The following is a 16,461-nucleotide window of genomic DNA, read 5'->3' as shown; positions in this document are numbered from 1 at the left end:
ATGTTGATTCTCAGTCAAACTCTTCCTTTCAATCTTTTCACTCATCATCAGCTACATTCTAATAAATGAAACTTTTCCATCAAATTGGTGGAGGTACCATTGATCATACAGGATATGGAAAGACCCACCACCTCTACCTAGCTTTACTTGAGTTCCCAATATGTACTCTCTGAGACCCTGTTTCTGGTAGAAGGCCTCAATTAACCAAGTTGGTAAACTCATTTCATGCACTTTTTGTATGGTTGCTCAATTCCAGAGAGATAGATTATCAAAGAGTTTCAAGATATTGCAGTCGCTGGAAGCAGGAGCAACAAGCAATCTGCTGAAAGAACTTTGAGGATCAAGCAGCATCTGATGAGAGAAAGGGACCACAGATGTTTCTGGTTGAAACCCTGAATCATGACTCGGGATTCTTAAAGATTTCATTACATCACCTTCCACCACTGACCAACCACCCCGTCTACTCTGGTGAGATTTACTTCCTCATCAATACTCCCTTAGGTAATTAACAAAACAACATCCATGCACTTCTATAGCAAAACACACAAGATGCTGGAGGAACTCAGTAGGTCAGGCAGCATCTATGGGAATGAATAGATAGTCAGTGTTTCGGGCTGAGGCCTTTCTTCAGGGCTGAGAAGGAAGGGGGCAGATGGTAGTATGCATTCTATGCAGCCTTTCAGAAACCTAGGGAGTGAGAAAAAAATTTGCAGCCACTGAAATTCTTCCGGAGTTCGCTATTGGGGTAATAAACCATTCAACTTTTCTTCACTGTGAGAATGAATTTTTTATGGCATGCTAATAGTATCCTAGAGTCAATCACCAATCTTTCATGAGGATTTGCAGTTAATATGTTGGTCAGAGTTGGGATCATTGTGATTTGGTTGTGCTGAGTGGGGTCCACAGCTAATTTGCTATTAATGTCCCACTGTGTGATATTTTGCTCAAGAAAGCCTTCCACACCATTGGTCTGGATTACTGACATCCAGACCTGCACTCATTGCCTCACTACTAGCCTCTCCCATTGTCTGTTTGAACACAATGGCAAGTAAATTTAGAACAACATGACATGAAGCAATTACAACTAATGATTACACATTAATCATTAATCACAGGGATAGGCACATAGATGCGAGGAAGATGGACGGGTATAGGTAGGAGGGGTAAGTATTTGGCTGTTTTTGATTTGCTTTTTAGTTGGTTTGGCACAACATTGTGGGCCAAATGGCCTATTTTGGTGCTGTACTGGTCTACATTCTATTAAGAACATCAGGATTAAACACCATGGATCAGATCATATTGAATCCACTCATTGACCGGGCTTGGTCCGTGATGCCCAACCATTCAACTTACTTTTGCTTGATACAGAAGGCCAAGCAAACTGAGTCGCTGTAGTCAAGGTGGAGTAAACTCCAAGAGTCAGGTTAGACTCTGGTGATGACTGTCAAGGTGTCAATGTTCTTTGTTGGCCCATTACTGCCACAGGTTTTCAACTATATTAAAACATCTCTGATAGTAAGTGGTGCTGGACACAATGTAGAATGACCTGCTGAGTTGGGGTTTGGTTATATAATGACAAACGTGAAGAAGTCATATGAATGCTCATAGAAAGGTACTGTAGATTAATTAATGGTTCAAATAGAAATAAATTTATTCCCCATTACAGAGTTTAGTTGCAATGTGATCAAGGCTGGAGATTAAATATCCTAAGATACTTAACAATTACAAGAGAAAGGCAAAATGGGAAAGAAGATGGAGGAGTCTTGATAATACAGGATGGGATAAAGGCAGAAGGCAAGGACTTTAGCTCAGAAAATCAAGAAGCAGTTTGGACCTAAGAAGTGATGGAGAAAACATTGGGTTGTGATTGTCCATAGGCCATTAAACAGTGATGATCCCTCAGATTCTGGAATGATTCTCACAAAGTGAAAAGCACCAAATATAATTCCAGTACCCATAAAGAGGGAATAATACAGAACTACAGGCCTGTTAACCTGACATCAAAGTTCAAAGTAAATTTATTATCAATATACATATATGTCACCACATTCGACCCTGAGATTCATTTTCTTGCAAGCATGCTCAATAAACCCATATTAGAATAATAACCAAAATAGAATCAACGAAAGACTCCACCAACTTGGGTGTTCAATCAGTGAGCAAGAGACAACAGGCTATACAAATACAGTGAGAACTAATAATAATAAAATAATAAACAATAAATACAAAGAACATGAGATGAAGAATCCTTGAAAATGAGTCCATAAGTTGTGGGAACATTTCAAAGATGGGTAAGTGTAGTTATCCCCTTTGTTCAACAGCCTGATGATTGAGGGGCAATAACTGTTCCTGAACCTGGTGGTGTAAGTCCTGAGACTCTTGTACCTTCTTCCTGACAGCAGCAGCAAGAGGAGAGCGTGACCTGGGTGGTGGAGTCTCTGGTGCTGGATGTTGCTTTCCTGTGACAACACTTCGTGTAGGTGTACTCAATGGTGGGGAGGGCTTTAGCTGTGATGGACTGCACCGTATCTACTACTACTTGTAGGATTTTCTGTTCTTGGGCGTTGGTGCTTCCATACCCGGCTGTGATGCAGCCAGCCAATACACTCTCCACTGCACAGCTATAGAAGTATGTCAGAGTTTTAGATATCATGACAAATCTTCACAAAGTCCTGAGGACATAGAGGCACTGCTGTGCTTTCTTCATAATCACACAAGTGCTGGGCCCAGGAGAGGTCCTCCAAAATGACAACACTGAAGAATTTGAAGTTGCTGACCTCTGATCCTCCAATGAGGACTGGCTCATTTACCTTTGGTTTTCGACTCCTGAAGTCAATAATCAGCTCCTTAGTCTTGCTGATCTTGAGTAAGAAGTTGTCGTTGTGGCACCACTCAACCAGATTTTCAATCTCCCTCCTATTATGCTGATTCATCACCACCTTTGATTCGGCCAATGACAGCAAACCTGAGAATAACATTGGAGTTGTACTTAGCTACACATTCATGAGTGTAAAGTGAGTAGAGCAGGGGCTAAGCACACAGCTTTGTGGCGATGGAGACTGTGGAGATTGATATCGTTGTTGCCAATCCGAATGGTAGTAATTTGTCATTAAGAAAATGGTATTAGGCTCTTCAGATATAATACCATGTTTAGGTGCGTTGAGCATGCATTTGCGAAAAGGAAATCATTTTTGATAAATCTATTAAAGGATGCATTTAGCAGAATAGATAAGGGAAACAAGTAGCTGAGGTACAGTAAGTGGCCATTTTATCAAGCGCCACCTGTGCCTAATACAATGGCCTCTGAGTATACATTCATGGTGTGCTGCTGCTTTTGCCCATCCGCTTCAGGTTTTGACATGTTACATACACTTCTGCACACCACTGATGTAACATGTGGTTATTTGAGTTACTGTTGCCCCCATCAGCTTGAACCAGTCTGGCCATTCTCCTCTGACCTCTCTCATTAACAAGGCACTTCCCACCTTCCCACAGAACTGCCGCTCCCTGGATGTTATTTTGTTTTCACACCACTTTCTATAAACTCTAGAGACTTGTGGATGAAAATCCCAAGTGATCTGCAGTTTCTGAGATACTCAAACCACCTCAACCGGCATCAACTATCATTCCCCGGTCAAAGTCACTTAGATCACATTTCTTTCACATTCTGATGTTTTCATCTGAATGACAACCAAAGCTGTTGACCATGTCTGCATGCTTTAATGCATTGAGTATCTGCCACACGATTGACTGATTAGATATGGGAACTCTTCCATGAATGGTCCTAAGCCCAGCCATGACGGGAGGAGGGTTGGGTATGGGGCTAGTAAACCCATCCTATAAACCTAACCCATCCTATAAACCCATCCTATAACCTAAAATTAAAAAATCATCAACAGAAGCTCCAAAGATGTCATCCTTGGGAGAGGAAGGATCTTTGTCTAGAAGATGTGGTCAATGTGGAAGCCACAAAGCCAATCAACCTTCTATTGGCCAGGACAGAGGACTCTGGCGAGCTGCTGTTGGACACATTGGACTAAATAGACTGTTTGTGTGCCTATTTCTGATATTGGTCCTAAGGTGGGACTGGAGAATGAGGCCAAGGCAATCAGTCCTGGGAGGGAGATAAAGTGGGGAGAGCGATTGGAAAGTAATAATTAGTTAATTTACATTATTATTGTTACATGTACTATGGTCTGGTGTAAAACCTGTCTTGCATACCATTCATACAGATCAATTCATTGCAACAGTGCATCAATGTCATACCACAGGACCACACCACCAGGTTCAGAAACAGTTATTACTCCTCAACCATCAGGCTCTTGGACCAAAGGGAATAATTTCACTCAACTTTACTTGACCCATCATTGAAATGATGCTAGATCCTACAGGGTCATTTTTCAGGACTTTTTATCTCGTGTTCTCTATTATTTATTTGTTTTTTATTTTTTCTTCTGTTTACATTTGCAGTTCGTTGTCTTCTGTACGCTGGTTGGAAGCCCTAGTTTGGTAAATGCTCATTGATTCTGCTATTGTTACTATTCTATAGATTTGTTGAGTATGCCCATGAGAAAATGTGTTTGATAATAAAATTTACTTTGAACTTTGAACTTTTAAAATGCTATTGTTAGAACAGATGAAATGGAGGAGTATAAATGGGGAGAAGTAGATGGAAGCAGAATAGGAAATAATGTTTTGGGGGGTGAATAGGTTTCTGATGGACGTTAGTCACAGTCCAACCTCTTCCCTCCTCCAGCAGAAATAGAGGTACAGAAGACAAGGTGGAGTTAAATCAGAGGAATGGACTCTTTATAAGATCGAGAAAGTTGGAAATTTTGGAAATGGTCAGTAAAAGAGATGAAATATTCTAATTTTAGGCACGTGAAAGAACCAGCACCAACATTGTCATCAATCTCCTAGGAAAACAGCTGGGGGGTGGGGGGGACTGTAAAGGACATGTGTCACATCTCGCAAAATTACAGTGTTAAAAATCAGATGGGTTCCCGTAGTAACATGTATATTTGGTGGAAGTGGGTGAAGTCAATGGAGTAGTTGCATGATGTGTAGACTAGCTCCCTCCAGTGGAGGAGGGTGGTGGTCAAGGAATCAGAGTTATACAGGCCCTTCAGCCCAACCTAGCCATGCTGAATTAATTGCCAATCTGAGCTAGTCCCAGAACGTGCTTGGGCTATTTCCCTCTAGATCTTTTTATCCCTATACCCAGCTGCCTTTTAAACTGTAATTGTACTTGCCTCTACCTGTTCCTCTGGCAGCTCATTTCATGTACCCGTCATTCTTTCCCTTAAATCATATTTAAATCTTCCCCTATCAACTATGTCCTCTAGTTTTTGAGTCCCCTACCCTGAGAAAAAGACTATGACCATTAACATTATTTATGCCCCTCATGGTTTTATGCACCCCTAGAAGATCACTCTTCTTCTCCTGCCTTCCGGAGATGGAGGGGAGCCCTGATCTATCAAAAAGCAAAACTTTGTCTTTGTCTGAGTTAAACGCTATCTTCCATATTTTAGGCCAACTTTCCCAATATAGATCCTGTTGTAAACTTAGATAACTTCCTTTACTGTCCACTATGACATCAATTTTAGTATCATCTGTGAACTTACTGATGATGCTAACTATGTTCTCATCAAATTCCCTAAAACAGATGGTTCAGCACTGATCCCTGCAGTACACCACTGGTCACAGACATTCAATCTGAAAAGAACCAACCGCCAAGCTAAGTTCATTTCCAGTTTTATGATGGGGTTCTTGGAGCTGGTTGGATTTCTTTTCGATGAAGAAAAAAAGTTTTGGTGGTGTCATTGAAGGTCCATTCTGAAAATAGACTAATCAGACCAGGAAATTAGATGCTTTTAAATTGGGCAGGGGACATTGTAACTGTCATAGTGCAGGTGGGAAAAGTCTGGACAAGTGGTGAAAAAGAAATCCAAAGAACCAGGTTTCACTGGAGTGAAAACATTAGGTTTGTTAATGGACTACAGGTAGGAAGGCAGAAGTGGCCTGTATGAGGCTGTGGGAAGAAATGTCCTTGTCTTGATATTTGGGTGATGGAGTCATGGCCCTGAGGAATGTATGGAGAGGTCATCCAAGGGCATATGTACAAAATTAAGGGAGGGAAGTTTAGCGGAGACATCAGGGATAAGTTTTTTACACAGAGGGTTGTGAGTGCCTGGGATGACTTGCCAGGGATGGTGGTGGAGGCTAAAACATTAGGGGTATTTAAGAGCCTCTTGGACAGGCACATGGATGAAAGAAAAATGGAGGGTTATGGGGTAGTGTGGGTTTAGAACTTTTTTTAAGGATTATATGGTTCAGCACAACATGGAGGGCTGAAGGGCCTATACTGTGCTGTAGTGTTCTATGGTTCTAAGTGTACATTTGGGCCACACCATTCCTCTATCGGTTTCTTTCTTGGGCATACACAGGGAAGATAGAGCTGGTCCACAAGATGACAGCATTGTGATAGTAAGCAGCCAGTGTAAGCTAAGTGGTGGTTAGGCTACAGTCTGAAAAACACCATCCCCTGCTCTCAATTCCTCCAGCTCCACAGCATCTGCTCTCAGGATGAGCTTTTCATTCCAGAGCAAAGGAGGTCCTCCTTCTTCAAAGAAAGGGGCTTCTCTTCCTCTACCGTTAATGTTGCCCTCAACTGCACCTCTTCCATTTCCTGCTTGGCTATCCTCACCCTGTTCCCCGCCACAGCACCAGAGATAGAGTTCCTCTAGTCCTCCCCTATCACGCCACCAGTCTCCATATCCAATTCATAATTCTCTGTAACTTCTGCCATCTCCAACAGGATCCCACCACCAAGCGCGTCTTTCCCTCTGTCCCCCCATTTTCTGCTTTCCGCAGGGATCGCTCCCTACGCCACTCCCTTGTCCATTCATCCCTCCCACTGATCTCCCTCCTGGCACTTCTCTTTGCAAGTGGAACAAGAGCTACACCTGCCCTTACACCTCTTCACTCACTACCATTCATGGCCCCAAACAATCCTTCCCGGTGAGGCGACACTTCACCTGGGAGTCTGTTGGGGTCATCTACTGTATCTTGTGCTCCCAGTGTGGCCTCCTGTATATCGATGAGACCCAACATAGATTGGGAGACTGCTTTGCCGAGCATCTAGTCTGTCCGCCAGAAAAAGCAGGATCTCCCAGTGCTCACCCATTTTATCTCCACTTCCCATTCAAACATGTCAGTCCAGGTCATGATGAGGCCACATTCAGGTTGGAGGAGCAAAACCTCGAGTTCTGTCTGAGTAGCCTCCAACCTGCTGGCATGATTTTGTGAACTTCCATTATTGCCCCACCCCCATTTCCTTCACCATTCCCCATTCCCGTTTCCCTCTCTCACCTTATCTCCTTAACTCCCTCTGGTGCTCCTCCCTCCTTTCCCTTCTTCCAATGCCTTCTCTGTCCTCTCCTATCAGATTCCCTTTCTCCAGCCCTGTATCTCTTTCACCAAACAACTTTACTACTAAGTTTACTTCATTCTTCTCCCCCCTTCCCACTTTCACCTAACACCTTGTGTTTCTTCCTCCCATTCTGGCCACACCCCCCCCCCCACACTCTGACTCCTCATCTTCCTTTCTCCAGTCTCAGTAAAGGGTCTCGGCCCAAAATTTCGACTGTATACTCTTTTCCATAGATGCTGCCTGGCCTCCTGAATTCCTCCAGCATTTTGTGTGTTGCTCAGATTTCTAGTATCTGCAGCTTTTTCCTTGTTAGTAAGTTACTTCCCTGACATTTTATTTAATGATACATAAAACAGACATCAGTAGAAGTGACCCTGTGTATGGAAAACACAGCTGATTCAGGAGGGAAATCTGCTGTGCTCGCCTGGTTTGCCCTGCAAGTGACAGTCGTTCCCAAGTGTGCCCAAACAGGCCATCAGTTTCATCAGAGTGTCGTTAACAGTTCAAGGAGAAGGCTCGGCACCACTTTACAGGGCACTGAGGAATGACCAATAAATCCCTGACTTGCCTACACAATTCGTATCTCGATGACAAACAATTATATAATATCACAAACGTGATTCAGAATATGTTGCAATAAGAAATGTATTAAAAATAAATAGTGCAAAGGAAGAGCTAAAAAGTGAGTTAGTGTTCATGAGATGATGGACCGTTCAGAAATCTGATGACGGAGGGGAAGAAGCTGTTTCTAAAACGTTAAGTGTAATTCTTACACTCCTGTTGCTAGTACGGCTTGTCCCAGTCCTTAATGATGGAAGCTGCCTACCTGAGGCATCGCCATTTGAAGATATCCTCCGTGATGAGGCAGGCTGAACCTACAACCCTCTGCAGCTATTTCTCAATACTGTGTATTTCTTTCAAATTAAATCACAATTGTGAAGAAGGAAATGCTGAGCTAAATTGTGAATAGAAATTCATCTCTCTCTCTGATGAAGGGTTTCAGCCCGAAACGTCGTCATTACCTGCTCCCATAGAAGCTGTCTGGCCTGGTGAGTTCTGGCAGCATTTTGTGTTTTTTATCTCTCTCTCTCTCTCTCTCTCTCTCTCTCTTTTCAGATTAAAGGTCGATCTATACCTGACATGGTCTCTGCATGGCACAGATGGACAATGTATTGTCATTTTAAAGAGTCACATGCTGATAGTGGGGAAATCCTCTGATCAGATGCACAGTTGCAGAGCAGCCTCTGAATCAGCAGCTGTGTCTCAAACCCACTCCAAGGACCAGAGATGCTGGAGGAGCTCAGGCAGCATCTATGGAGACGAATGAACAGACAATGTTTCGGGCAGAGATCTTTCATCAGGACCCGTTTGACACTGTAGTTCCTGATGATAAGGCCATAAGACCGTAAGATATAGGAGCAGAATTAGGCCATTTGGCCCATCGAGTCTGCTCCACCACTTCATGGCTGATCCAGTGTTCCTCTCAGCCCCAGTCTCCTACCTTCTCCCCATATCCCTTCATGCCCTGAACAATCAACAATCTATCAAGCTCTGCCTTAAATGTACATAAAGTCTTGGCCTCCACAGCTGTCTGAGGCAAAGAATTCCACAGATTCACCACTCTCTGGCAAAAGAAATTCCTCCTCATCTCTATTCTAAAAGGACACTCCTCTATTCTGAGGTATGTCCTCTGATTTTAGACTCTCCAACCACAGGAAACATCCTCTCCACATCCACTCTATCAAGGTCTTTCACTACGATGTACTGTTTTATGGAATATGCCTTTCTTGACATAGAATGCTAAACCCTATTTGTGTCATCCCAACTGGATGTAGAGGAAGAGACAAGGACATTTTTCCAATGTAATATCTAATATTAATCCCTCAAAAACTGTAACTAAGCCATGTTGGTTTTTGCATTGTAGAACAAACTTGCTTGTAATTTCACTTGAAAATTAGTAGCCTGTATTTTATACAACAAGCAGGTGCTATGTGTTGACTGTATTGAGTATGCTGAAAAGCAAATTGCAGACACCTGTTCTCACTGCTTTGGCACTGTTCAGTTTCTCACTGATTTAGCATCGGCTTTCTCAATTTATGCGGGAAATGTAAGTGCAGAACCTAACATTAAACAGCAGAAAAGACCATCTTGACCTGTGCTTTTAAATCAATTACAGGCTTATGGACAACTGGAGAAGGCTGGGTGCTGTGGTACTTGCATTGTCTGAAGCTAGCAGATACTCTGAAGCTAAAATCATAGAAGGGGAATCATTTTAAAGTGATTGGAGGAGTATAGGGGTGTGTCAGAGGTAAGATTTTTACACAGACCGTATGGAATACCCTGCCAGGGCTGGTGGGAGTGACAGAAACATAGAACATCTACAGCACAATCAGCCCACAATGCTGTGCTGAACATGTACTTACTTTAGAAATTACCTGGGCTTACCCATAGCCCTCTATTTTTCTGAGTTCCATGTACCTATCCAGGAATCTCCTAAAAGGCCCTATCGTATCCACGTCCAACACCATTGCTGGCAGCCCATTCCACACACTCTGCATAACAAACTTACCCCTGATGTCTTCTCTGTACCTGCTCCCCGGCACCTTAAAACTGTCCTCTCCTGCTAGCCATGCCAGCCCTGGGAAAAAGCCTCTGACTATCCACACGATCAATGCCTCTCATTAGATACATTAAAGGCATTTAAGAAACTCTTAGACAGACACATGGATGAAAGAAAAATGTAGGGCCATGAAGGAGGGAAGGGGTAGATAGATCTTAGAGCAAGTGGTGCAACATCAAAGTGTCAAACTGCCAGAAGGGAGAGGAGCAGATAAGGGAGAAAGCACCTTGGCAGGAAGGTTTGTCTGCTCTGCACTGCTGAAGAATAGTTCTCCTCTGAATTTCCAGCCGAGGAGCTGTGGGAAAGATTCAAGATCCAAAGTACATTTATTACCAAAGTACGTATGGAGTATACAACCTTGAGATTTGTCTTCCCACAGACAGGCCCGAAACAAAGAAACACCATGGAAACGACTCAAAGAAAAACCTCAACCCCCTAATGTGCAAAGAAAGCACAAATCATGCAAATTGCCAAACATGAGTGAAAAATACAGAATATAAATGACCAAACCTCAGTCACAGAAACAGTCTAGGAATGTACTGTCTCGTTCAGTTCAGTTCAGTTCAATTTAATGCTCTGTTGTTCATTACTGCAGGCCACAGGGCCAGTCCACACTGATCAGAATCACACAAAATAGCAAAAAAAATTAGTAACCAGAAACACAACATAACATAAACTACACAGTCCAATCTACAAACTGTGTCGGTTAAACCTTGCCCAAGGCCCAAGACTCCAGCACCATCGTTTGGCAGTTTCGAGTCACAAGGAGAGAGGGAGACAGGTTGAAAGCTGCACAGTCCTCTGTAAGCATCGACCGACAGGGAGACAGATTCCGGTTGAGCACAGGCACCTTGCTCCAGGATCATCGACTGACAGGGAGAGAGATTCCGGTCGAACGCAGGCACCTTGCTCCAGGATCATCGACTGACAGGGAGAGAGATTCCGGTCGAACGCAGGCACCTTGCTCCAGGATCATCGACTGACAGGGAGAGAGATTCCGGTCGAACGCAGGCACCTTGCTCCAGGATCATCGACTGACAGGGAGAGAGATTCTCGTCGAACGCAGGCACCTTGCTCCAGGATCATTGACTGACAGGGAGAGAGATTCCGGTCGAACGCAGGCACCTTGCTCCAGGATCATCGACTGACAGGGAGAGAGATTCCGGTCGAACGCAGGCACCTTGCTCCAGGATCATCGACTGACAGGGAGAGAGATTCTCGTCGAACGCAGGCACCTTGCTCCAGGATCATTGACTGACAGGGAGAGAGATTCTTGTCGAACGCAGGCACCTTGCTCCGGGATCATCGACTGACAGGGAGAGAGATTCCGGTCGAACGTAGGCACCTTGCTCCAGGATCATCGACTGACAGGGAGAGAGATTCTCGTCGAACGCAGGCACCTTGCTCCAGGATCATTGACTGACAGGGAGAGAGATTCTTGTCGAACGCAGGCACCTTGCTCCGGGATCATCGACTGACAGGGAGAGAGATTCTCGTCGAACGCAGGCACCTTGCTCCAGGATCATCGACTGACAGGAGGAGAGACTAGTTAAATGCAGTACCTTCCTCTGGAAGCAGTGAGTGAGAGCGAAACCAGTCACACATGCACCTTGTGCTGGGAGCTGCGAGTGAGAGGGAGAATGAGACCAGGCAGATGGCGCTAAACACCCACTCGCCTTACGCTCTTGTCCTCATCGATTTCAATCTTCCTAGTTGCTTTAATTGGCGAGGTTGGTGATAAATGGAGTCGATCGTGGGCTCGTACCCGACCCCTAGGCTTCTTGGCCTCCAGGCCACTCACATTGCTCAGAAACTCACCAAACTGCCTCGGAGACAACGAAGTGCCAGATCACTCAAACAGCACAAAAACACAGCATCAAAATGAAAATCACAGGTTCCGAGAGTAGCAGAATCGGATTTGAAAGAAGACGCTTCATGAACTGGCTGAAGGATGTCACCTGTGGTTGTGCTGTTTGCTGGCGCTGTCTTCTTCAGCAGAACATTTAAGGGCCACAGCCATTGTCAGAGAGAGGAGAACATGACTGAGGTCTGCCTAATGCTACGTGTTTGCAGGGGTCTCTCTAACAACAGCTTGACCCTTCAATGTTCACTCAGGCTGGTGCTGTTCTGCAGCAGGTATGAGGGCTATGGCAAGTCCACAGATTCCTGATGAAGTGGTGTGGGCCTGACAATCTCCAACATGGAAATTGATGGTGCTGTAGATGGTGAGGAAGGTTGTCTTTCTTTTTCAATCTTTTTATTATTGTTATTAATATCAACAAAATAAAATTGATACATAGATAATGGGATTACAAACATACACATTTCAACTGAACATGAAATAATACATATGCAATGATCACAGTATAAATGAGTGTTGCCAAATCATGGACGATACAATATACAAATAAACAAAGCAAACCTAGGTATATCATAATATATATTAAAAAAAAGAAAAAAGAAAAAGAAGAAGAAAAATTATGCAAATGAAAACTAATCTAATAATCTAATAACTAATAAAGAAAAAAGAGTAAAAGAAAAAATGGAAAAAAGGGCTGTTTATAATATCTCACAAAAATACAAAATCATCAGTGTCGTCAACTCCGATCCTCTCAACATATATAAAATCGAAACTGGAAACACAAATAGGCTTGGAACAGGGTCATATTACATCATATGAAAATATTGAATAAATGGTCTCCATATCTTTTCAAATTTAATAGAAGTATCAAATACAACACTTCTAATTTTTTCTAAATTTAGACATAACATAGTTTGAGAAATCCAATGAAATACGGTAGGAGGATTAATTTCTTTCCAATTCAACAAAATAGATCTTCTAGCCATTAATGCAAGAAATCATTCGACAAGCAGAAGAGGATAAATGGAGTGAGTCCATCATTGGTAAACCAAAAATTGCGGTAATAGGATGAGGTTGTAAATCAATGTTCAATACCGCAGAAATAATATCAAAAATATCTCTCCAATATTTTTTCAAAAGCAGACATGACCAGAACATATGAGTTAGAGACGCTACCTCAGAATGACATCTGTCACAAATAGGATTTATATAGGAATAAAAACGAGCCAACTTATCCTTGGACATATGAGCCCTATGCACAACTTTAAACTGTATTAATGAATGTTTAGCACATATAGATGATGTATTAACTAATTGAAGAATTTTATCCCAATTCTCAATAGGGATAGTAAGGTTAAGTTCTCTTTTCCAATCATTTTTAGTCTTATAAAAGGGCTCTGAACGTATCTTCATAATTATATTGTAAAGTTTTGATATTAGCCCTTTCTGAAAAGGATTTAGTTCGAACAAATTCTCCAAAATACCTGAAGACACAAAATTTGGAAAAGTAGGAAGTACAGTATTTAAGAAATTCCTAATCTGTAAATATCTAAAAAAATGAAATCTAGGCAAATTATATTTATTAGATAATTGCTCAAAAGACATAAAACAATTATCCAAAAATAAATCGGAAAATTGTAGTAATCCTTTAGTCTTCCAAGCTGAATAAGCTTGGTCTATAATAGAAGGTTAAAAAAAGCATTTCGATACAATAGGAATATTTAAAACAAACTGAGTCAACCCAAAAAATTTCTGAAATTGAAACCATATACATAAAGTATGTTTAACTATCGGGTTGGCAATTCATTTCGGCAATTTAGAAAGAGCAAAGGGAAGAGAAGTCCCTAAAATAGAACCCAATGCAAATCCTTGTACAGGTTTAATTTCCAGGTTCACCCAATGAGGGCTAAAAGATAAATCCCAATCCTTTAACCAACATATCAAATATCGGATATTAATTGCCCAATAATAAAATCTAAAATTAGGCAATGCCAATCCACCTTCCTTCCTTGCCTTCTATAAATATATTTTACCTAACCTAGGATTTTTATTCTGCCATATACATGAGGAAATTTTTGAATCAACATTAGCAAAAAAAGATTTTGGAATAAAAATAGGTACCGCTTGAACTATATATAAAAACTTGGGTAAAATAACCATCTTAATAGCATTAATCCGACCTATCAGAGATGAAGATAGTGGTGACCACTTAGTAAACAAACACTTAATCTGATCGATTAAGGGTAAAAAATTAACCTTAAGTAAGTCTTTATAGTTTTTTGTGATTTTAATCCCTGAGTAAATAAAAGAGTCATTAACTAATTTAAAAGGTAAATTTCCATAAATTGGAACCTGTCTATTTAAAGGAAACAATTCACTCTTATTAAGGTTTAATTTATACCCGGAAAAATCACTAAATTGAGCCAACAATGATAAAACTGCAGGAATGGATTTCTCAGGATCAGAAATAAATAATAATAAATCATCTGCATATAATGATAACTTATGTATATCTGTCCCACGATTAATGCCAAAAATGTTCTGTGATTCTCTAATAGCAATTGCCAAGGGTTCTAAAGCAATATCAAATAATAATGGACTAAGAGGACAGCCTTGTCTAGTACCCTGAAATAAACGAAAAAAGGGAGATCTTTGATTGTTAGTAAGCACCGAGGCAACTGGAGTATGATATATCAGTTTAATCCAGGAAATGAATGTCGGACTAAAATTAAACTTCTCAAGCACATTAAATAAATATGGCCGTCCAACTCTATCAAATGCTTTCTCCGCATCTAATGAAATGACACATTCTGAAGTGCTATGTGAAGGAGTATAAACAATATTCAATAATCTCCTAACATTGAAAAAAGAATAGCGATTTTTAATAAAACCGGTTTGATCTTCCAAAATAATTTGGGGTAATACCTTCTCCAGCCTGGATGCCAGTAACTTGGAAAAGATCTTGGAATCTACAATCAATAAAGATATTGGCCTATAGGATGCATAGTCAGTAGGGTCTTTATCTTTCTTCAATATTAAAGAAATGGAAGCTCTATAAAAAGATTCTGGCAAATTGCCCAATCTAATTGCTTCTTCAAAAACCCTGCATAACCAAGGAGAAAGAGTAGCGGAAAAACATTTTAAAAATTCTACTGTATACCCATCTCGACCTGGTGCTTTGCCAGAATTCATGGAGGAAATAACCCCTTTAATTTCTGCATCCGTAATAGGAGTTTCTAATATTGAAAGATCATCTGATGATAATTTTGGAAAATTCAATTTCCCAAGAAAATCACACATGGTATCATGATCATGAGGGAATTCAGAATGATACAGGGAGGTATAAAAATCTTGAAATGATTTATTTATCTCATCATGGTTAACTGTCAGATCCCCATTCTGCTGACCAAAGCATTCTTCAATTGACTAGCTAACAGGGAAGGTTGTCAAAGGCCACAGGGTATTTTGTCAGCTGGAGTGGTGGACAGAAGAATGGAATTTAACCCTGACAAATATGAAGTAGGGGTTTTGGGGAGGAAAACAAAGGTAAATGGTAGGGACCTCGGGATAGTCAATGAATAGGGAGACTTGGGTAAATGTCATCGGGAGCAGCTGCACACTAGATACGGTGGTGCAGAAGGTGTATCGGATGTTTGCTTTCGTTGGCTCAGACACAGCAAGTCACAATATTATAACTTTAGGCCACACCAGGAGTACCATGCGCATTTCTGTTCCCTCCATTATTGTGATGGTGTTGGAAAGGGTACAAAGGGGATTTAACACGACGTTGCCTAGACCGGAGAACTACAGTTGCAAGAGAGACCGTAGAAGCTGGGTTTGATTTCTCTGGGGCACAGAAGGTGTGGATGATCTGACGGAGGTAGAAAGTTATGAAGAGTTGAGATAGGTGGATAAAAATAAACTTTTCCCATGATGGAATGTGGGCATGAGGTTGAAAGGTAGGCTCAGAGGAGATATGAAAGGGAAATGATTCACAGCAAGGGTGGTTAGAGACTGGTTAGGTGCTGGATCAGACACTCTCACTGCGTCTAAGAAATATCTGGTCAAGTCCGTGAGTCAACAAGACACAGAAGGCTACAGACTTAATGCAGGTAAATGGGATTTGTATAGATAGGAGCAATGCGTGGTGTTGACATGATGAGAGGGTGGGCTTGTTTCTAGTGTGTACAACCCTTCTACATTGCACCTACAGGATGACATTTCAAAATGCAAGATACATAGGAACATGGAGCTCCCTCAATGTGTAGTCATCTCTAAGCAGAGTCACCATGTGAGCTCACAAGATACACCAGAGATCAGCCAGCAAATGTCTGGTCAACCTGTTGAAATAGAGCAAGCCGGCACCTCCATTCTGGACATGATTAGATTTGCTCTATTTGTCACATGTACATCAAAACTTTGAAAAAATACGGTGAATTGCATTGTTTTTTTGCGTCAATGAACAACACAGTCTGTGACGTGCAGGGGGCAGCCCACAAATGCCAACGCAACATGCCCACAATTTACCAGCCCTAACACATACGTCTT

General features: G+C 41.8%; 1 long non-coding RNA gene across 1 annotated transcript in view; it reads left to right on the top strand.

Moving 5' to 3' along the window:
- Positions 1-9,675, top strand: part of LOC132403429 (uncharacterized) — a 329,276-nt gene extending 319,601 nt beyond the window's left edge. Inside the window, exon 6 of the long non-coding RNA XR_009515258.1 lies at positions 8,549-9,675. This is a non-coding gene — a long non-coding RNA (uncharacterized LOC132403429). The remainder of the gene's footprint in view (positions 1-8,548) is intronic.
- The last annotated feature ends 6,786 nt before the right edge of the window (positions 9,676-16,461 follow it).

The sequence above is a fragment of the Hypanus sabinus genome, chromosome 13 (assembly GCF_030144855.1).
Source record: "Hypanus sabinus isolate sHypSab1 chromosome 13, sHypSab1.hap1, whole genome shotgun sequence".
Taxonomy (NCBI): Eukaryota; Metazoa; Chordata; class Chondrichthyes; order Myliobatiformes; family Dasyatidae; genus Hypanus; species Hypanus sabinus.
This window is presented reverse-complemented; position numbering and strand designations above follow the sequence as displayed.